The following is a 24,782-nucleotide window of genomic DNA, read 5'->3' on the forward strand; positions in this document are numbered from 1 at the left end:
GCGCTGCCCTCTGCCCTCCTTTCCTGTGATGGATGGATGTAAAATAATTGTGTGGTTGCCTGTCACCGCCGACGCATGTGTGTTTCCGTCCATCCATTGACAGGCTGAGGAAATAAAGCATGGGTGTGGGCAGCTGAAATGCAGGATGGGGTCAGACAGTTGAGCATTACTCAGGTGTTGAGGAGTCTGGCGTCGGCGGCAAAATAGCTGCAGACAGACAGATGGGCTGTCAGTTGTCAAACAGTCCTCAGTCTCCACGTTGCTGGTAGTTCAGAGATCAGATAGGAATGGCTGAGGGAAACTTGGGTACCAATGCAGATCAGAGGGACAAGGTCATGCAGACATTGAGGTCTCAGGTGGAGGGGAGTCAATCAGCTACTTTTCTTTTGTTGCTTTTGTTGCACACTTCCCCTCATACTGTGATTCACATCAAAATAATAATCCTCAATTTTTTGGATCAGTCTTGAACCTGTTGGAAATATTTTTGTATTTTTTTTTCCCCAAGTGCGCTGACCATTTTTTGTGGAGTTATATGCACAAATGCCAAAAATGGTCCGATCTTTAAAAATTCCTGGATGCAGACGGTGATCCGGATCAACCCCCGAAATTTTATCAGTTCTTCCATATGCCATTTCCAACAATTCCTAAAAATTTCATCCAAATCCATTCTGAACTTTTCAAGTTATTTTGATAAACGCCGGCAAAAACATGATTTCCGCTTTGCGCTTGGCAAAGGTAATAAAAATGTACAAACAGTGACCATTTATTAGATAGGTTGGACTATTTCAATTGTTTATAAACTTTGGAAGTAACTACAATTGCTAAGCAAGCTCCATAGCATGCGCAAAACCCTAGAGTGGGTCTCCAAAACTAGTACCACTGGCTAGTCTGGCCACAACACAGTTCACACATACAGTCTTCCTTTTTTATCGCGGTTAATTGGTTCCAGACCACGATAAGTGAATTTCCGCAAAGTAGGATTAATAAACGGAATATTTTCGTAGTTAGAGCATTTAAAAATCTGTTTATGACTTTCTAAATATGGTTGTTACCATGATTAGAGCACTGTAGACATGAAATAACAACTTTACACTCCTATTATTCTTTGTTTACACCACAATGCGCAACACTAATGCGCAGGCTACGGAATGACTGCAGGGACATAACACATAGCAAGTTACCGAGCTAACTACTTAGCCTACAATTAATTTGAAAATTAAAATTAAGACAGTGTGTCAAACGTAGTGTGGAAGAAGGACAAAGAAAGAAGCCAAAAACGTACCACTTCCACACGCAATGGGAGGATCCGTTTTGTTCACTCCATCATGTCGTACATGCCATGGCTGACTCCATGCAGTGTTAAGGTGATGTAATGAAACATCGTGTCTCATCAAGGCAACACTGACGCCTAATGACCAGAGTACTACATATCTACTGCATGAGTTGTCTTTTGATACTTTTTGACTAATAATAGGCCAGAGACAACCACGAATCATTTAATAAGAATTCATTTTTTGAAAGACCGTGAGGGAGCAATGTTCGAACTGCGATGTGGTGAGGGACGACTCTATATAGGTGGTCCTCGGTTGACGATGTTCCGTGTTACGACGTTTCATGTACGAATGTGCTCCCATAACTTAATTAAAAACGTTCATTTTGATCCGAAAACATTAGGCTCGTTTCCAGTTTCTACTTTCACGTTCCTTTTCTTTGAATCAGAAGAGAGTGCCTCATATTTGGGAGACATAATGAAGAGAAAAAAGTGAACTAAAAAGACGAAAAGTGCCATTGTCCTTCAGTGGAGCGGCATGCAACTACGTATTCTTCGTAGCTCTTTTTTGTCCAATATTAATCATTTACGGGCGTGCGTAGTAACACGAGGACCACCTATAGTCTTATAAACGCTCATAGTGTGGGTTTTGTGGCATTTAGTGCCAAACTTCCCCCATCTAAGACAGGGCAAAATCACACCAGTCTATTTCTTCGTCTCTATACAGTATGTGTGCACAGTTTCTTCCCTCTGTATCAAACAACTGTTGTTTACCCTACAGCATTCCCACAATGAGGCCATAAAAAAGTAGTTCTCCGGGATAGAAGAGCTGAAGATAATTATAACCATTCAGGACATCATGGCAATGGTTCCCATCTAATAAACATTAGCAATTCTTGCAAGGATCCGAAAGGATACTTAAAGAAAACATCCACTGCAACCACAGCGTGTTCAGCCCACTGCTGTCCACACATTTATGCTGCATCAGACTACAAAGTGTTTTTTTTTCCACCCTGAGCTCATGCTCTGCTTTGCAACGGTTTATTTTTAATACTTATTATTTATTAATCCATCCAGATCATATTTGCTTCAGTGGGAGCATCATATAAAAGGGTGTGCAAACTTAATCTCCTCATATAATCCTTGAATTGTGTTTCCCAGTGAGGATCCTACATAGGGGCCGCTAACTTAATCTCCTCATACAACCCTTTTGTAAAGTGGTTTTAATAAACGAACCTGTCTCATTTGTGAACTGCATAACCAAGTCCCTTGTTGCAAGGTTTTCTTGAGAGAATGTACAGTACTGTAACTCAAGATGTATACAACTGATCACATTTTTGACAAATAACTCAGTTTGTTGAGTACTTTAATCCCTTGCCATTTCGCGCATCCAATTTCTATCACGGTTTCTATCGCGGTTCTATCAAAATTTTTCAAAATTATACGAATTAACAAATCATCTCTGTTTCCTGCTTGAATACAGCATATAATTAGCCAAAAATATGCATATTTAAGCAAATCCTGTATGTTTTTTTGTCGAAATTAAACATTTTTCACGCATAAAATGGCTAAATGAATTCAACTACAAATATAAAGAATTCAGAAAACGCATTCAAAGTCGTGTTGATATGTAGTATTCTACGTTGGTCACTAGGTGTCAGTAATGTTACTGTAATGTTCGGTGAAACACACAAGCACTAGACTTGATTGCAGAGGCTTAAAAGAGGCTTTTATTGCAGGTTCGAATTATCTCACAACAGGCACAATAATCCCTAAAACGGGCTCCTGTTGCGGCCGTAACCCACAACAAGCTAAAACTCAACTCTGAACCTTCGACGTCACTTCCTTAGCACCGGAACACATTTACAGCAACACACACAAAGTCTTATGTATGTCTAATATGGCTTATATTCTCTTATTATGTCTGCTATATTGGGTAATGAGTGTAAAGGTGACTATAGGGGTGTTATTTCATGTCTAGAGGTCTCTAATAATGTTAAAAACCACATTTAGAAAGTCAAAACAGGTTTTCTATGCTCTACCTATGAAAATATCCCATTTATAAGTTAGGGATCCTACTTCATGAAAATTCACTCATCACGGTCGGGTTTGGAACCAATTAACCACAACAAATGAAGGATTAATGTAGAACTATATGCTAAACTATATACAAAAATGATGAGACTTATTTATTATCATTTGTAGTAAATATTAATTGGGCATTGCTTAACATTTGATTCAATGTGGGCTTTTCCATTTTAAGAGTTAATAGTAATTACTGTAGTACTACTGTTAATGTACTGTATGAAAGCTGTATGGACGCCTGTTCCTGCCAAAAAGTATCCCAATGGTAAGTCATAATAATGAGATCGAGTCGAAATTATGAGATAAAATGTCAAACGTATGAGATAAAAGTCATAAATATGAAATAAAAAGTCGAAATTACGAGATAAAAAGTCGAAATTACGAGATAAAAAGTTAACATTATAAGATAAAAAGTTGATGAGGTTCAAACTGTGCATGTCCCGAGTGCCATGTGACAAAGGCGCAGTTTGTATCTCATAATTTGGCCTTTTTATCTCATAATTATGACTTTTTATCTCATAATTTTGACTTTTTAATCTCATAATTATGACTTCTTATTTTGTCATTTCAACTTTATTTAATAATTGACTTTCTTATCTCAAGATGGTGACTTTTTGTCTCATAATTTTGACTTTTTATCTCATAATTATGACTTTTCTATGTCATAATTATGACTTTATCTAGTCATTTCAACTTTTTATTTAATAATTATGACTTTCTTATCTCCTAATTTTGACATTTTATCCCATAATTATGAGTTTTTTATCTCATAATTATGACTTTTTATTTTGTCATTTCCACGTTATTTAATAGTTATGACTTTATCTCATGATTGTGACTTTTTGCCTCACAATTTCAACTTTTTAGCTCATGATTTCAACTTTCTTATCTCATAATTATGACTTCTTATTTCATAATTATGACTTTTTTTTTCTTTCAGTGGCAGAAACGGGCTTCTATATTAATGTAATTACATTGAAGGTGAAATTTTCCCCGATTTTCTAATGCTCTAAGCATTTGGCCACATTGCCTAATGGGCAAGCCAACTCTGTGAATCACAGCATGATGAAGAAGACTGGTTAAATACCAACTCGAATTTAACCTTTTGGTCCATTTGTGCGAATTTTTCCATTCTGCTCCGTGTTAGCAGGACAGAAAGTTGAGTAAAAATGCCTGATATGCTGAAAACAGGCACTCATAGAAAAAAGTTTGGACAACCCTGCTTTCAGACAGACTGTACAATATTTTATTAATATGAATAAACTTTTGACTCTTCATATTAATATTTAACTCAGGATGTTTGTCACCAGAGACGAAGAAGTGTGTATGTTTTAATCAGCAGCCTCCGCAAGCAGTCACTTCAGACTTATTTACAAATTCATAACTTCTCCTTGTTTACGTGCAAGATCTTTTTAATAATCTTACAGCGCATGGAGAACGGGACGCAGAGGAAGTTGCTGAAATAGCTGGACAGTAATGAGACGACAGGAGTGTGGACATTTTTGCTGACGCCTATGGAATGCTCCAAAGTAATTCATAATAAAATTCCATACATTCCTACTATTACTTAATCCCTGCTGCGAAGTCATGACGGTCCCATGAGGATCCTCCTATATCTCCCCCCCCGCACACACACACAAAAAAAAAGGTCAAAGAAAGTTGAAAGGCAATCAGCCGGCAACCTTATTCCTTCATAGGTGATTTACTCCTTGTGTTTGCGTGCAGGTTGTACCCCAGGGATTTGACGGAGGTGAGGTGGGACACTTCCATGGCACTGTGGTCAGGTGGCCTCTTTATTAAAATAATAAATAGCTTGAGGTCGCTGAGAGAGACCCTCATATCGGTGTTAATGATATGAGACCTTAATGGAAAATGTGTGACCTAAAATGATGGGTCGTTGTTGTCAAGTCTCTATAACACAGTAAATACAAATGTAAATTACAAATGGATAAGCCTACATGCAATTATTTCTGGTCACACTAATTGAGCGCTTATCTTTATTCCTAATGGTCCCTGGGGTATTAAAACTGCACTGAATGCGCATTAAAATGGTAATTGGAAAGGTATTATTAGTTGAGGGATTATGGATTGAGGTTTGTTTGCATCTGTCTAACAATAACGTTGGTATTCAAGCTTCATGATGAACATTTCGCTCCGACATGAGCATTTTTCCAAAGGGCATAACTGTATTCAAATCTGAACAAAATCTGTCATAAAAGTGTGTGTCAATGTAGTGCCTCTGAATATTTTTGAAACATAACATTTCACACAAAAAAAATAAGTCCACTCTCCACTCATGCATTTCACTTCAGAGCACTTTTAAGTCATAAAAACAGGAATGCATTTTATAAGCGCTCATGTTGACGGACAAAATCAAACATGACAGGAAGGAGGAAGTGAGAGAGCGTGGAGTCGCCTAGCGTGCAGAAGGTTACGCATTGTAGGGAAATTTTAACGCATGCACACGCGTGCACACACATGCACACACATAGTTCGGTTCTAAATGTGAAAATTGTAAATTGTTCATGGGGTTATATTTGTAAATAGATTGTAATTTTGATGTAAAACAACCGCTTTTTGTGCGTTGTTTATGTTGGTATCGTTGTTTAGATACTTGAGCTGTCACCAAAGCATACAAATATTTGTGTCAAAGTGAAAGTTATGCTTGAAATGTATCTTTTCACAAAAAGCTGTTTTTCTCCCTTTTCTAGTCGGGAACTGATATTTTCCTGAAACTTACCGATGTTCTACTGCTGATTACTAAAGAAACGGAAAAAGGGAGAAACAAACTTTTCTGATGAAAGACGTGAGCCTAATATTTCTTTTGGTAGGTTCCATGTTTATATCGCCACAGCATACCATATTCTGTGTGCCTTGAAAGTCAAACTGATCTAAAATGGCCGGTACTGAAGGGGTTGAGGTTTGAAAAATGGCTGGGATTGAACGAGTTAATATCAATACCAGTTGCGTCCAAACTTTTGACTGATACTGTATGTTAATTACAAAATTATCACATTAATGACAAGACTAAGAAGTAAGTATTAATGCATGGATGTTAAAGGGGTCCTATCCTACATTTCTAATTTTTCAGATGCATGTGTATGTATAAAATTGAAGTTTACAAAGTAGGGGAAAAAAGGAAAGGGAAAAAAGAAGGAAAAAGGGAAAAAAAAATGAGAAAAAATTTAAACTAGAGGGGGAAAAAGGGAAAAAAAGTATACTCTTGTCCAGCCAACACTCGACGCAACAGTGTAGCTGTGGTCGGGGGAGGATGTCAGCCAAGAGGAGAAGAATGCAGATTTACCCTACTCATAAGTACCTAAGTATTTTATTAAAGAAACCACTGGCATCCAAAACATTTTTAGTCATATATCTTGATGATATTGATAATTTTTTCACAATTTCAAAGTAGTTCATAGTAGTAGTTCAACTTGACTCCAAAAAGCTTTTTTTTAAATTGTTTATTACTTTTTGTTTTGTTTGATATTAGATATCTCTCAACTGATTTAATATATCCCCATCAAGATTTCCATATTTAATCTGCGTGCAAGTGCGACATTGATGGCATTTAAACATTATTAATAACCAACCAAAGCCCAGGTGTGTATTTATCCATCCAGGAAAACAAAGAAATTCAATGTTTGTGGTGTGTGATTAGTTTGTAATGAGATCTGTTCCCTTGTTCCACCTTTGTCTGTGAAAATGCTGTATCAGGTGGCTTTATCCACACAGACTCAAAGACGACGATGTCTATCACTCACCTAGATATCTACGCGGAATATTGTTGCATCTTGTGCAAAGAAGTCAGTCGGAGTGGCCGTTGCATCCTCGTAGTCCTTTTAAATGGCAACTCAAAGGCAGAAAAGCACCCTCTTGTTAAACGGCGCAGCCTACTCTACTGACATTTACAACCACTTCAGAATATCATGTGGGCTTCCAATCCCTGTACTAAAGTACACTTACAATAAAGTAGATAGCTCATAATAGCAAATGCGCAAGCACTTTAACACAGAGGCTCGCTGACTTGTTGAGTTTTCGAGGCATTTTTGGTCATGGCGTGTTACAGCCAAGTGAGATTTACCTTGAATAATAGACGGTCAAAGGGTACTGGCTCGTGGCAGAGTAGTAACCTTTAACCCCTTCTGAGGCAGAACATTAAAGTCTTACCTGTAGTATCCAGTCTTCCAAAATCAGAGATATGATGGATTGGAAGAGATGATGGCAGCAAGCCTGACTGTGTGGTCTGACAGCGATGGATAGCCTTGTTATCATCACTCTTCATCTCTATGTTGTCTGTCTGGGGGGTCAGAATGGAGAACAGCAGCAGTGTGGGTCAATTCATAGGGGACTATTAGGACCCGATCAATTAATCGGCCGGCCGATTATAGCCACTCGAGAATAATTGGTAATCTGCCTGACTCTGATGTTTACCAATAAAATGCAGGTTATATAGAAATGAATGGTAAGGCTGAATACTGAGTACTGAGGGGGCATTTGAAAGTAATCCATATAGACTTTGCATTATTATTTTATTTCCCAGAGGTTTGCTGCCCTTTTACACATATTTTGGATTTTTCCAGGGCTTTGAAGCTAAACTTACCATTCAAAATACTCTTTTCTTTGTCCATTTCTGCTCAATATTTGTTCCCACTTGTGGATCGACTTCCAACGCTGCGTTTCCTCAAATTACGGTGTGGCCTGAGAGTCAAACAGGATGTGTTCACGTTAATCATGCATCAAAAAAAAAAATAGTGCAGTTAAAAGAAATTTCTGTTAATGCGTTAACATAACAACATAACATAACATAAAAGTACTATATTATTACAGTATTTACATTATTTTCTACAGGAAATATGACCAGAAAATACGATGCCCTCACCCAGGGGTGTTCATAGCATGGCCTGGAGGTAATTTGCGGCCCGCGACTCATTTATTATTGGCCCGTGGCACAATGTAGAAATAAAATAACTAAAAGCAAAAAAAAAAAAAACAGCAAAAATGGAAAAAATTGAGCAAAAATGCACAATGTAAAGAAAACCTGAAATGTTGACACAAATAATTAATAAAGAAAGCTAATATATGTCAATGTTTTTTTTAGACTTTTTATAAAAAAAGAAAAATATATAAAAACATCAAAGTGGACCCCAGTATTCTTTGATTTTTCTGTATGCGGCCCTCTGGGGGAAAAAGTTTGGACACCTCCGCCCTAACCCTAGATATGTAAATTAAGTGCTTTGACACTGTGGCAAAATATACAGTAAATGGAGTACAGCATGTCTGCATCAAGAAACATACTAACTGTACTGGCTTTAAAATTAATATTCCTTCAATTATAATGGCCTGTTGGTATGGTCTTTAGATCACATCAAAATCAGCTCTTTTTTATACTTCAATCGCTGAAATTGTCAGTTACGAAAGTTGAACATCTCAGCCAATAAAAACCCTAATGGACTAGTTTTTTGCCCTCTGATTGGCAGGCGACCTGTCCAGGGTGTACCCTGCCTTCCGGCCCAAAATCAGCTGGGATAGGCCCCAGGATACCCCCGCAACCCTAGTGAGGATTAAACGACATGGAAAACGGATGGATGGATGAACAAGTTTTTCATCCCAACCACATGCTATCAATCTCTTGCTCCCAAAAAGTAATCAACTCCACATGTTGACAATATTGATCAGCCTGTTGAATTATGTGAAATTCTATTGATCCACACCCAAGCTATTTTGTGCACACACACATACACACAAACATATAAAGGTGAAAACAATATCTGATTTATTTGCAAAGGGTAATCATTCAGTTTAATGTATTCCACTACCGGTTCAATTAGATCAAACGATGCCTTTATATTTGCCTTTAATATGAGCTCGGTATCGAACCAGTTTAAAGAAAACGCGTTCAAAGGCTTTCACGCCCCACCGTTGGAAGTAATAACCTTTTTCATTAGGATCTCATCACTGACACTGCACATTGTGAATAAACCAGACAGATAATGTTAGTCATTACAACCCTGTCAGTGCATTTTATCCCTACGCATGATAAAATGGAAGCTGTAGTCATCAATTGAACAATCTATTAAAGTTTGTTATTATATGCTGCATATACGTACTATATGCCATATAAGACTTTATTTTACTACTATGTTCATTCAATTGGTATCCTAAGCAACATTTTGAGTAATTGTTACAAATACCAATACAGTTACTATTTTTATTCTCACAAATATCCGTGTTTTTATTGTGTTGCTAACATTGCTACGTTGTTGATATTTATGTGTTTTTACAAACTCAGGGAATACGTTAAATGACAGCCAATATTAGTTTAATAGTAGCTTTTGTATTTTTACACTATTGACTTTATTTTGATGAAACAGTTGTACTGTATGCAATAAAAGGTAATAATTGCCTTGCTTTGTTAATATTAAAATGTTGAATGTTCACATCAAATACGTTGGAATTGCACCAAATACAAAAGATCAAGACAATAGTCAACATGTTAAAAAACATGTTAAATAATCAATGAAAATCCTACTCGATAAACCTATTTGACTACCATAAACTTCTGTGTATAAGCCACTACCTTTTTCGTAAACTTTGAACCCTGCAACTTATACGGCTGTGCGGCAAATTAATGGCTAAATTCGAATCTCGTGACATCTCCTTGACTTCAGAACTACTACTAATTGTTTCAATAGTGTGCCGCTCGCGAGTCAGTGAGGAAACACTACCTCTTTCTATGGGCAGGAGTCAATCACGAGCTATCAGTCAACTCACAACAAGTTTGTCAACCCATTGAAAAGAGGTCTGACTCATGGTGTCATCTTACAAAGAACACTAAACCAGTCACACAGCAACATAACACTCAAAATGTATACCTGGTAAATATACAAACATGTACCCATACAAAGTTTAAAATGGAAAAAAACAATTCCTTGAAAGTTTTCCCATAAGGCATTGCTTCTGAGCAACACATTCATTGGGGCGCTGCAATGACGTTAGCCTCCCTCTAGGCTCCGGCCTTCTCTGGCTCCCTCTGGTGGACAGAGACAGCATTGCAGTGCCATCCACTATTTTCTATGCTGCTTGTCTTCCTGCTCAAATGAAATGCATTATGGGAAAAAAAAATTAAAATTATTTTATTTTAAACCCGTATTGGTACATGCTTGTATATTATCAGGTATACCTTTTGAGTGTTAAGTAACTGTGTGATGAGTTTAGTGTCATTTGTAAGATGACGCCATGAGTCAGACTGTTATAGTGTTATACTGTCATATATACAATGACCTGCAATTTCCAATAGGTTGACAAGGGTGTTGTGGGTGCACTGATAATGTAGCTCGTGATTGGCTCCTGCCAAAAAAAGCGCTTCCATTTCCTCACAGACTCGTGCGCTGCACAACATGCCATTTTATGACGTGGACACTCGCGGCTTATATATGGACAAATCTTTTTTTCCTCTAAATTTTGTGCGTGTGGCATATACACCAGAATTTACACTAAATGGTCAAATCAACCATATCTAATGTTAAAAGTTTGTTTTTTGTCATTTTTTGTGAAATAATTCAAAAAATGTTTTACTTTTTGTTAATTTTTGCAACATGAAAACTCAATGCCTATAATGGCGATTTGTGTCAGTTTGTGTTGTATGTTAAGGTTTGGGGGTGGCAGAGTTGACAGCTCTGGGAGGGTGCACTCTCTACAATGTTAGACAATTGTATGTAATAAAAGGTAATAGTTGTATTATTTTGTTGATATTAAAATGCTGACTGTTCACATCAAATGCAATTTTTACCAAAACTATGCTAAGACAATGCACGTTAAGACAGTATTCAATCTATTCAAATGTGTAAAACTGCAGTGTTTTCAACAAAGATGTTGGTGACACCAAGCTAAACCGCAAATGAAGACCCTCGAGTTCAAATGCAGCGTTTAATTGTATTCATGGTTATGTGGCAAAAACTGTAAGTACAGAAAATAAACTCGACACATTGAGCCATTACAACACAAAGTGCTTCGAGCTTATGCAATCACTTTTTTTTGGCAAAGTAAGCATTAATACCCAAATTTATTTAAATCAACTATAATATAATCAAACTCACATCATTCCTGTTTGTTAATTCAGCATGGATGGCGTCTAACTTAGTGTCATACAGTCACTTTCAAGCAATCTTTTTAACTGGCGAAAACCGGAAGTAAACCGGAAGTTCATCTTCGTAAACCGGAAGTACGTTTAAGCGATAATATTTTTTAATACAAACTTACATAAACCACGAATTAGTCATCTAAACAACTCCTAAACAACATCTAAACAACTTCTACATATTTTCAAAATGTTTTTTGCTTTTTTTAAAAACATTTATTTGTTCATTTTTGCAACTTGAAAACTCAAATAATAATACTTACAATGGCAATTTGCGTGTATGTTTACACGTGTGAGTGAATATATGTTGGAGTTGGGTGGCAGAGTTGACAGCTCTGGGAGGGCGCGGTAGAAGCTCACAATGTGAGACGTCAAAAACCCCTGCATTATCCTGTTCTACAAAGAAGAACAACGGGGTCAAATGTTGATTTTATTCCAATTTTATGTAATGAAAGGGAATAATTGTATTATGTTGTTGATATTGGTACATTGTCTTCTTTTTTTGTTGTATTTATAAAGTGTTAAATTGTCCACAAATGCGTTTGTTGATAAAAAGATATATATTGTTGTCGTGTGCTTTGTTGTGATGATAATCATCATGACAAAGCATCAGTAAAATCACAAAATCATCTTGAAAAATTTCAGTAAAAAGTATCGGTATTGATACTGGCCCTGTATTTACTTGGTATCACATCAATACCAAAATTTGTAGTGTCACCCAACCTTAGTAATTAGTGGTTGCTATGTGCTGACATGTTTTTTTTGTTGTTGTTTTTTTTTAAAAGGTATTTTAGCTGCAATTTGTTCGTTTTTTGTTTTTTTACTTTCCATCATCCTCCATGCTTGCACACACTCTTTCTCCATTTTAGTCACACCCCACCCCCTTTGGTGTAAAGCCTATAAATCATATGGTGATAGATTAGCCCCGCTGGGGATGTCCCAACCCAAGGCTCGTGCACGGCGAGCTCACCAGATACACTTCTTCTTTGTTCTGAGCCCGCGTCACCGGGGGATATTTACATGAAGGCCACTGATCCCAGTCATCCTGGCTTGGAAAAAGGGAAAAGAATAGGTTATATTCACAGAAGCACTCCAAGGACAGTAAAAGATGACAATAACAGGTATTTCCAAGGGACGAAATTCCAGGTTATATTCAGACTCTGTACTCTGGTGGGACAGAAAGCTGCGATTGTCTCTATTTATATTACGGCTTTGCACCAAGGATGGGTCATCAAACTAAAAAGTGCGTAACAGAGAAAGGGAAGCATGTTGTTGCCGTGTGGATGTGACCTGAATCTGTATTGGTTGTTGTTATTGACGAGCTCCTTTTAACACATCCTGCCGTACTGTCTGTCGCCAGCGAGGTGTCACACTGTGGGGGCCTCGCACCATCCATCACACAATTCTTCCTGAAGGTTGAGCATGGTCATGGTTTGTTTGTTTGTTTCGGAGATACTCAACAAGTTACGTTAAAGACGACCTATCCTGCTCATTTAAGGGTTTTTAAAAGGACATTGGATCCCAGCGAGGTACTATAGTAAGTTTCTCTAAATAAAATATTCAAGATTGTGTACAGGGTAAATCTGCATTCGTCTCCTCTTGGCCGGAACTCAGCTTTGGCAGCCTCCTCATTGGTCAGGGGTCAAGGCCACGAGTCATACACCCCCCTCAACCGGTTATGTGCTAATGGTTATCAGCAAACGGTAAAGGAGAATTGGATATCAGATGAATACTGGAGAATCCGCCATCAAACTGTGCTTTGTTAACGAAACAGCTGTCCGTGAAGTGGGGAGAATGGAGCGGCAGTGACCGTTAGATAGGGCTTTAGCTCCCCAAAAACAAAAAACCTTCCCATTGCTGCCTTACTCCGGTCTACATACACAATTCTTGCATCTGGTTGCCATTTTCAGGAAAAAGGGATAAAACGGTACAGACCAGCAGTCACGTGTTACCACTGAACACCTACCTAGCAGGTTGAAGTACTCATACCTAACCGTTTTAGGAGCGGAAGATAAGCTTTCACTTCTATTTCAGCGCCTTGATTTCAGCTATTTAATGCCTTCATGCAACACACCATGTCATGTCCCGTGGTGTCTTGTTATCTTGCAGTGCACCGCTGGGGGGAGCTGTCAGCACACACCTGTTGCCAATTAACTCATCTGGCTCATAAGCATGGCTGAAGCTACCCCTCGTTGCCAGATTGTGCCTCCACGTTCACCAGCTCTGCACTCTGCCTGGCCTTGTGGTGTATAGTGTGTTACGAAGTGTTCTGGCTTTTAGATGTTTTTTTTTGGCCTGTATGCTTCTTGCCTCCTGCTAGACTTATTTCAGAAGTGTTTTTGAGTTAGTACCTCAGCTAGTTCTTTATCCTGCCTGGCTTTTCTAGCAGCGCTTTACTTTCGGCCATTTCTCCTGGCAAGTGTTTTTTGTTACGGTGTATTGTTGGGTTTTTGTTGTCACTTTTTTCGCTACCTTCATTGTACGGATTTTTTACCTTCTTGTGGGGACACCTTTGCCAATCCTGGCACACCATGCACCATCATTTCAACACAGTACACCGTTATTTGTCTCCATTCCTGTCAATTTGGGCTTTGCTACAGTCCCTTTCCAGTTTGTGTGATTGGACTTTCACTTGTAAAGTAATCCCTCATTTATTGCGATGAATTGGTTCCAGACCCGGCCGTTGTAAGTGAATTTCCGCAAAGCCGGATTCCTTATTTATAAATGGAATTTTTTTTTTTGAGAGCATAGAAAACCTGTTTACGACTTTCTAAATAAGGTTTTTAACATTATCACAGCCCTCTAGACATGAAATAACGCACCTATAGTCACCTGTACATATCACACACATAACCCTAGCCTACAATTAGTCTCATTTGATACACTTACTACGCGCTTATATAGTAATAATACTTACAATTCTAATAAAACATACAATTCTTACACACAACCACCAACATGCGAAAATACTACAACTTGTTTGATGATGATGTTACAAAAATATGCTTTACTCGGGTCTTTGTCTCTGAATGGGTGAGTTCTGTATGCCTTCTGAATATATTTTTGTATTTTAGTTAATTTAGCTATTTTTATGTTTGAAAATTCTGAATTTAGGCCAAAAATACCAAACAATTGCTTAAATATACCATAATTTCCTGTGTGTAAGAAGCACAGGTGTTTAAGCCACAACCACTAAATTTAGAGCGAAAAACAGATTTGTACATATATAAGCCGCACTGGACTATAAGCTGCAAATGTCCACGTCATAAAATGGCATATTGTGGCGTGCACAAGTCCATGACGACCAGGTAGCTCTATATTTGACAGGAGCCAATCATGAGCTGTGCATAAACTCACAACGAGCTTGTCAACCCATTGGAAATTGCAGGAGGTCATTGTCAAGATAACAGTCTGATTAACGGCGTCATCTTACAAAGAATGCTAAAATCATCACGCAGCAACTTAACACTCAAAAGCTACTGTACGTAAGAAATATACAAGGCAAGTACCAATAGCTATTTTAACTTCATCCCATAATGCATTTCGTCCCAGCAAAGCATTTCATTGGTTATTGTCCCTGGGATGCTGCAATGTTGCCTCTGTTCACCAGAGGGAGCCAGAGGAGCCCAGAGGGAGGCTGACGTCATTGCAGCGCCCCGGAAGCAACAACCAATGAAATGCTCGTAATAAATTAGCCGCACCGCTGTATTAGCCACAGGGTTCAAAGTGTAAGAAAAAACTAAAAGTTGGACGAAGGATCGGACCAGCAATCTTCAGGCTGGGAAACAATCACTCTACCACTTGAGCCATGCTGCCCCAATGACTGTAAATGGTTACGACTTTTGTTTCGTTAATGTCTTTCCTGAAATGCTAATGTATTTCGCCAAATGTTAAAGTGTTTCACAGTTTGTTAAAGTGTTTTGCACTTCCTGGCCACCATAATTCAATGCCAAAAAAACCCTTCAAAACAAAACCTAAAGTCTAAAACTCACCTTGACAAGATGCATTAAGGATTTCATTGTTCTTTAAAAGACGTGAAAAAGAAAACACCCATGCAAGGTCTCCCTGTAATTGCATGCATTATTAAACGGCCAAACAAACAATCCTACATTTAATAATCTGCAGTTCCATTCTCCTTTTTCTCTGTGCCTTTCTTCCTTTATCAGCACATGTGGGGGGGTGATTTCCTCCAAGAGATCACCCACAATCATGTACAATTCTCAGTGACAAGCTATAAGGCTTTTTAATAAATGAAAATAAGAGGAAATTTCTGCCAGCAGACAGGAACCCGGAACCTTTTTGCCGGCTGCCTGTTAAAAGTGTCTCACTCTGTATTATACTGTGGAGTTTTGCAGAGACTGCTCCCGATAAGAGTAAATAAAGTCTTTTATTGCCTTGATTCCTTCAAAGATAGGCTCGGCCGTGTAATATATCCACCAGGATATCAGGGGATTGGTGAAAAATAAGGATGGGAGCAAGGTAGGGAGATTCTTTTTTCACCTGCGATACAGCAGATGAAACAAAAAGCTTTCAGCCGCACAAGATGGAATTTCTTGTTATACAAAACATACAAACTATTATAAATGATCATTTCAGTGTTTGTCCAATTAAAAAAAAACGAAACCCCTTCCTCAGAAAAGCTTTAATCAGAGCATAAAAATGCACAGGGGCTTGTGGTAAACATCATGTAACATGAACTCATGACCTGAGTGGCCTAGCTAAATTCCCACCCACTTATAATAAGGTCATATGTGACAGCAAATCATTTGACTTCATCACCTCCATCTGCCTGCCACATACAGTACAGGCGACACTTATTGATCCAGCATTAAAACTGCTAAAGACCCAGCACCTAATCAATAATTGTCCAAGCTCTCAAGTGGTTTGATTCATTTCTGACAGCAGAAAATACCTTTTTTCCGTATTTGATGTGGGGGTGAGTTGCGAATTTCGGTACAGACCCGATGCAAAGTAAATACAGGGCCAGTATTGCCGATTTAGATAATAAAGGGGCCGCACGGTGGTTATGTTTGGTTTGGTTTGGTTTAGTTTATTTGAACATGAAGGTTACAATGGAATACATCTCGTGAATCATTTTTTGACAGTTCCACATGTCCAAAAGGAGTAGGAAGAAGCAAAGCTTATTTAATCCTACCCCCCATCCATTCTACATCTAGTACAGTACATGTAGTTCACTTCCTGGATTCCATGTCATGTTTTCAGTGATAGTCAGGATAACACATAATAGATAACGGTGAGATAACCGTCCCCCCAAAAAAAGAGAGAACATTCATAATAATGATAATATGATGACAATACTAAATAAATAAATAAATAAATAAGAACAAAGCTTTTTTTTTTTTTTTTTTTTTAAACACAACAAAGAAAATTATAAAAAAAAATAAATAAATAAATAAATAGAAATAAATAAATAACAAATAAAATTTAATTAAATAAATAAAAAATAAAATAAAATAAAATAAAATAGAAAATAAAAAAATAAATAAATAAAATAAAATAACAAACCTGACAGAACAATCAGGACTCTTCTGCCTTGTATTTGGCAAACATCAACTGCTTGTATTGTTTTTTGAATTTGCTCATCTCTGTACATTGTTTGAGTTCTTTACTCAATCCGTTCCATAATTTAATTCCACACACGGAAATGCTATGGGTTTTCAGCGTTGTTCTCGCATATAAATGTTTTAGGTTTAATTTTCCTCTAAGATCATATTTCTCCTCTCTGATTGAGAAATACTTGATTAGATTTTTGGGTAACGAGTTATTATTAACTTTATACATTATTCTAGCGGTTTGAAAGTGTACTAAATCTGCGAATTTTAATATCTGTGATTTTAAAAATAAAGGGTTTGTATGTTCTCTATACTTGGCATTATGAATTATCCTCACAGATCTTTTTTGCAGTACAGTGAGTGAGTGAAGATTACTTTTGTAGTTATGTGGCCACACAGTCTGGAGATCGGGAAGATCTCGGTTCGAATCTCCCCTGGAGTTTGCATGTTCTCCCGTGCGTGCGTGGGTTTTCTCCGGGTACTCCGGTTTCCTCCCACATTCAAAAAACATGCACGTTAGGTTAACTGGCGACTCTAAAATTGTCCATAGGTATGAATGTGAGTGTGAATGGTTGTTTTTCTATATGCGCCCTGCGATTGGCTGGCGACCAGTCCAGGGTGTACCCCGCCTGTCGCCCGAAGTCAGCTGGGATAGGCTCCCCGCGACCCTAATGAGGAGAAGCGGCATAGAAAAGGGATGGATGGATGGATAATGAAGAAAATTACAGGATTTTGCCTTCAATTTGTTAATCATGATTATAATCAGAATAAAACGTTGAAAGATTTTAGACAAACAAAAAATATTTTATCAACAAATTGATCTGTGAACAATTTCACAATATTTATTCGTTTAATTTAACAACGGGGGATTGAACCAGCAATGGAACAACAATGTAACTTATTCCCCGAGTGTGTAAACTATAACAATAAATATGAAGTAAACATAAAAGACAAATGACAAATATCGATCTCATCGCACTGATATCAAGCCAATACCAAGACTACCCTTGGTGTCCTCGATACCATCGATATTTAGATCCATCTGCCTACCCCTAATAATTTGATCTTGTACGAGAATAATAATATGACAGCAACTTATTTCGACATTAACCTCCAAAGTTGAACACAATCCATGCTGGTTGACTTTTAAATTGTTTTAATTCCCATATTTCCACCCGAAGTCAGCTGGGATAGGCTCCAGCATACCCCCTATGCTATTTATCATATTTCTTCGATGTTTGGCAGCTGTTTGATCACTCTTTCTCAAAAAAGTAATTGAATCAGTAACTCCTTCATAAATGTAATTAGCAGAGGTGAGTCGCTACTCGGACGTGAGTCACAATTTTGATGATTTCGGACTCAACCTGACAATACCATCAATGACTTGCAACTCGACTTGGGCTTTGACATCATTGAGTCGGGGGCTGAACTCGGACGTTAGTCTGATGACTTGAAAATACTTTTCAGTGAACGTGGTGAGTAAAATGATTGAAGGTATTCAAACAAACGTGATGGTTGTTATGTCATTTCCAGCAAAACAACAACATATTGGATCTGCCTCAATGAATTAACAGCCAAACAAACAACAAACAACGAGGGTGTGGATTACAGTAGATTACAGCAGTAGAACATCGGTAAGTTTCAGGAAAATGTCAGTTCCCAACTAGAAAAGGGAGAAAACCAGCTTTCTGTGAAAAGATACATTTCAAGCATAACTTTCACTTTGACACAAATATCTTGTTTTTGTGACAGCAGAAATATTTAAACAACTATACCAACTTAAACAGTACAAAATGGGATTGGTTTTAGATGAAAATAACAATTTATTTACAAATATAACAGCATGAACTATTTACCATTTTCACATTTGGAACTGAACTACGTGTGTGCATGTGTGTGCACACGTGTGCGCGTGCATGCGTTACAATTTCCCTACAATGCGTAAATTTCTGCACGCTACACTCCTCCACGCTCTCTCACGTTCTCCTTCCTGTCATGTGTGCTTTTATCGTCCACATGATCTCTGCCGAGCTCTTATCAAATGCACTTCTGCCACCTTCTGGATTTTTATGCTTTAAAAGTGCTCTGAAGTGAAATGCATGAGTTGGGGGGTTGCGTCATCACCTCTTTTTGCCTCTTGTGTAAAGAAACGTAAAAGATGTGTAAATACGTTGTTGGGGTCGGGCGTTCAGGCTTATAAAAAGGCTTAAGTACTTCTTTGGTGCTGAATGAGTTAAAACAGCAGTGACCACTTTCTAATGTCGCTGAAGTGAAAATCCCACATAATGAAACAATACGGTATCATTACGGCTCACTCTTTCTGAAAACAAATGATAATGAGGTTATCTTTGTTCATCTGTGGTGTTTTTTAACCCTTTATTGCAGTTTAACAAACCAAATCTCTGTGCAAGGTTGTGATCATCACACCTTGAATGGAATTGTTTCATTCTCCCAATGCAGACTACTTTCTTTTGGTGGCCTCGTCTTTGTTCATTAGCCGCGTACATTATATGCATCCTCTAGTTGACTCTAGACTCCAATTTGCACATCAGTGGCATGTGATTTTCAAGCTCTGCAGTTTCCTGGAGGTGCTTGAGAGGGTAAGGAGGGGGCGCATCTTTCAAACTTGTTTCAACCCTGCCGCAGGCTGCGAGTCACTGTGGTGCAACTCAAAGACTGGCCGTGTCGAGCTTTGTTTATTATAACTTCCTGGGTTTGTGATAAAAATTCAGAGAGATTTAGCTATCCAGGAGGAACGTCTGTCCTTGCCTGGAAAAATAAATATGAATCAGGGAAGGAAAGTGTTTACGTCCGAGAAAAGACACGGATAAGAGCTTCATGTGATTATGAATGTTTATTCCACTGAGGGCATTTACTGTATATCAGTTCCATCAGCAGTGACCGTCCTTTTTACTACTTATTGAGACGGCCACTGATTACAAAGGAGTGAGCAAATCAGTCGTGCTAATTAATAAATAGCATTATTTTCATTTCAAAGCGTCTGCATGGTGTTGATAGACGTGGTAGGCTTGAGTGCGAATAAACACTTTCTACATTTTAGTGGTCGCAGCGACAGGATGTGAAGGTCGACAGCTCTGTGATGCATGACAGCAAGAACAACCAGTTCAGCATTTTTTTACGCACACTCTTCAGCTTCCAGGAGCATAGATACACATCAGGAAAATGATGGGACCATCACCTTGACTCGCACGCGTCTTTTCATCTTACTGACACTGGATCTTATTAACTTCAGTGTTTTTTCACAGAACACAGCATTTACACACAAGGCTCAAAGTCATCGAGGAGCAGCTACAGTATGTACACAATACACTTTACCATTCATCCACTTGTATTGTACTTCTCTATATACAGTACAACACATCCGCTACAGGAAGGCTGATGGCGGCCAGCGCCGAGGTTGCTACTTGTTATTATTAGGATTACTGTGATTGTGACTATATTATTATCATTATTATGATAATTATTGTCATTATTAACATCATTATTAGGGATGGCTTTTTTGCCGATAACCGATATGCCGATATTGTCTCAATTTCCGATTCCGACATCTACCGATACAGATATGTGCAACATCACGTATCTCCTGTCATGGAAGAACTGAACTGGACAGGACTGGACTTATTATCTTATTTTGTATTTTTATCATTATGTATTATTATTATTATGTATAATTATTATTTATTATGTATATTGCACTCCAATTTTTACGTGATCTGTCCCGTATTTGTTTGTTCTTATTCTATAGTCCTACTTTTCTTATCCCTCCTGTCTTGCCTTCGTTGTTTTATTTTGTGATAAAGTTACGACATTTTTTCAGAGCTGCTGGAAATGTGAATTTGTCTTGGAGAGTAATAAAGTATGTATGTATGGATGTATATATGTATGTATGTACGTACGAACTTATGTATGTACTGTATGTATGTACGTACGAACTTATGTATGTACTGTATGTATGTATGTATGTATGTATGTACCTACGTACCTACTGTATGTATGTGTGTACGTATGTATGCACGTACCTATGTATGTATGTATGTATTTACACACGTACCAATGTATTTACATATGTATGTACATACGTATGTATGCACGTACCTACGTATGTATGTACATACCTATGTGTTTATGTATGTATGTATGTATGTACCTACTGTATGTACGTACGTACGTACGTAGATACATACATACGTACGTACGTACGTATGTATGTACGTACCTATGTATGTATGTACGTACGTACCTATGCACGTATGCATGTACATACGTACAGTACGTACCTACCTATGGATGTACGCACTTACAATATGTATGTACGTTCCTATGTATGCACGTATGTATCAAGTACGTACATATGTACCTATGTATGTATGTACGCCTGTATATACGTACATATGTATGTCATGGAATTAACGCCGCCACCACTAGTCGCGCAAGCAAACACCCGAGAAATCCGGCATCCGCGCACCCTCCAACAAAGAGTCCAGCACCGCGTCCGCCCAACGCCACCTCCGCGCTGCTCCCCATTGTAAACAGAAATTGCCATTGTAAGTATTAATATTTGCGTATTCAACTTTCTGAGTGGTGCGAGATGCTGTGGCATTGGCGCGTGAACTAAAACAGAAAATGGCGACAAAAACTGTGGTCACGCCTTAAGCCCAGGAGATGGTGACAAATACTGGTGGATGACTCCAAGGCACAATGTTAGACTTCGAAAACCCCTGAGCGGCTGTGCATTACAGTAAATTCTCACCATTTGCCGGTGTTACCTTCCGAGACCCCTGGTGAATTGGGGGGAAAAAGGAGAGAAACGAGGCAAAATTTCAGCAAAAACTGAATCATATGAAAACTGAGGCGTTAGAAAACCGAGGGTTGACTGCAATGGCAATTTGTGTCCGGCGCGTGTGTGTGTGTGTGTGTGCGTGTGTGCGTGAGTAAATGCTGGAGTTTGGGGGTGGCAGAGTTGACAGCTCTGAGAGGGTGCACATCTGTTTGGCTTATTGGAGGGAAGCCCGCAATGTTTGACTTTGAAAACCCCTGTATTATCCTGTTCCATAAAGAAGGACAACGGGGTCATGCGCTGATCTTCTAGTGTGTGTATGTGTGTGTGTGTATGTGTGTGTTATTGGAATTGAAGGGACCATTGTGTTGCATCTCTTGAAGCTCAACCCCCAAATCACATCACTCACCACTGCATCTAATAAAAAGAGGGGCCTGGAAATGAAGATAAATTGATCCCCCAACTTATTTCATCAGAGGTCTGGTGCCATGTATCCAAGAGACAGGTGTTTCTCAAGCCTTCCAAGAGGTTCGCTGCACTACATTACAAGCCGTTACATGACATTGTTCTGTGTCCAAAGCTGAGCTGGGAACGGGCCAGACTCCGGCGCCGTCTTCAAGCGGGACAAGATTATTTTTCACTGTGGAAAAATATGAACGTGTTTATGGGTTTAGAGCCTGTGAAAGCCGATTGCACCCTGGGGATGTGTTAGAGCACTATAATTGAGCACACTGGAATACATGATGGTAATAAATGTCATTACTCGGCTTCTCAGTGTCACCTTTGAGGGATAAAGTTTTGATAAAAGGAATAGCGCCATCACTCACTTGAAAATCTAATTGTTTAATCCATACGCAATTAAATGCACCGCTGACCCTCTTGATGATTAATAGCTTAAGGTTGCTGACACTGACATTGCTTTTTTGTGCGGTGCAACGACAGTGATAAACACGTATTACTTACTGTTATTTTCTTTTTAAAAGGCAGAATTTTGAATACACTAGTCTTGCATTGTACATTAGAGTGCGAAAGTGTACCTGATGAGACAAAGGAGATAAAATCGCTGGGCTGTCGAATGATTACAATTTGTAATCAGATTAATTACATCTTATAAATTAGTCGTGATTAATCACCATGTCTGCAATGTACCAATTTTCACTCTATTTTGTTGACATGAAAATAGATAAATGAAGGGACACTATTATATATATCTAACATACTGTAATTAGGCTAAAACATACTAAACACAGCAAAATATCATTTATTTCTCTTTGCAATTCCTCTGAACTCAGCTATAGGCTGGAGTTAGTTACAAGCATTTCGAACAGTATTGTAATTTTCAGATACCGCACTTTTATCTTATACAATTAAACTGGGGCATCTCAGCCAATGCCTTTCTATGTGGGAAATGCTGTCGAAGATTGCTTGGATTAACTTTAGTAGATGCTGTCACTCACAGACGTTCAATGGTCTTATATGACCTACTTGTGTTGTGTTGATGTTCGCCGTTTAAAGTGTCCGTGAATGCGCCTCGTGGTAGCGTGGTGGTGCATGAGGAAGCGTTGTTCCGAGGATGAATGGGGAGACATGTTTGCTCATTTATTTATTGTTTTATTTATTTTATTTTTTCCATTTTCATTCTTCTTCTTCATAATATCAATATAATGTTATTTTTATTAATAATAATAATAATATTATTATGTATTTCATATATAGGTGATATAAGTTGCTAGAATTGAGCACTGCTGTTGATGTGGTAAGGTAGGAATAATTTTTTTTAATTTTTTTTGAAATTTTTTTTATTTTTTAAAAAGGAAAAAAAGGGGTGTCAGACTTTGTGTGGATGCTACACTCGCGTCCATCCACCATCAAAGAGGTGCGTTAATTACACCAAAAATGTTGACGTAATGAATTAAATAAATTAGTCACTAGTTATTTTGGAAAGCTCTAGATGAGGGGTTTGTCCAAAGTGCTGCACGAGGGACATTGGCGGCCCACGGCTGTTTTTATTGGCAAAGCGAAAAATGCAAAAATGGAAACTTCTGCACTAATTTTACAAGAATAATGTCAAACTATTAATAGACAAAAAGTCACGAAAAACTATTCAATGTGTGGGAATTTTATGACGATAACGTAATATGAGGTAAAATAGCATTTTAGTAGCATAAAGTTGAAATATTTCAGAAAATTTGTTTTTATTTATAATACAAAACAACAAAATAACAAAAAAAAAGTAATATTTGGAAAATTGGGTTGTAGAAAAAGTAAAGTCAGAATTACAAGAAGAACATTTACAAGAAGAAAATTGAAATAGAATTTTTTTAATACAGCAAAAATGGAAAAAAAAAACAGCTGCAATTTTATGAGAATAAAGTCAAAATATTGAGAGAAAAAAGTATGAGAACGAGAATTTTTTTTAAGAGAATGAACTTGTAAAATTACAAGGAAATGTAGTCATTTTAGTAGCACAGAGCTGAAAATATTCAAGAAAAATTGTACTGTATTCTTTATTTTTAAGTTGCAATATTACGGAGAAACAAAGCAAAATAAAGTTGTATTTTTTGGAAAATTGGTTTGGGGGAAAAAAAAGTTGGAAGAAGTTATAATATTTTGCGAATAAAGCCATCATATTACGAGAGGAAAACGCACAAAGATTTGAGTTGAAATATCTATATATTTCTTTTTAAAAAGAAGTTCACTTGAATACGCTTTTTTCACCTACAGTACATCACAAAGCTAAGATGCAGTTTTCTAACTTCTTAGCATATCTGCATGTGCTGGTTTTGTAAAATATCAAAGCGACCCTTGCATCCTTTCATTTTTTCCGTATGTGGCCCTCGCTGGACAGCCCTGCTCTAGATAAACTACAACCTGGATAACACAACTTCCGACAAAGTGAACAGTGAGACGGCTGAACTT

At 37.8% G+C, this 24,782-nt stretch overlaps 1 long non-coding RNA gene across 2 annotated transcripts in view; it reads right to left on the minus strand.

Annotated features, from left to right (window-relative positions):
* Positions 1-12,538, minus strand: part of LOC129173590 (uncharacterized) — a 181,004-nt gene extending 168,466 nt beyond the window's left edge. Inside the window, exons 1-3 of one of the 2 annotated variants that reach the window (XR_008567259.1) lie at positions 12,463-12,538; positions 7,956-8,053; positions 7,523-7,652 (exon numbers count right to left, since the gene is read on the minus strand). This is a non-coding gene — a long non-coding RNA (uncharacterized LOC129173590). Of the gene's footprint in view, positions 1-7,522; positions 7,653-7,955; positions 8,054-11,451; positions 11,526-12,462 lie in introns of those variants that run through there. The other variant, XR_008567258.1, reaches the window with a different exon arrangement.
* Between the last annotated feature and the right edge of the window lie 12,244 nt (positions 12,539-24,782).

This window comes from Dunckerocampus dactyliophorus, chromosome 20 (genome assembly GCF_027744805.1).
Source record: "Dunckerocampus dactyliophorus isolate RoL2022-P2 chromosome 20, RoL_Ddac_1.1, whole genome shotgun sequence".
In the NCBI taxonomy this organism is placed as follows: Eukaryota; Metazoa; Chordata; class Actinopteri; order Syngnathiformes; family Syngnathidae; genus Dunckerocampus; species Dunckerocampus dactyliophorus.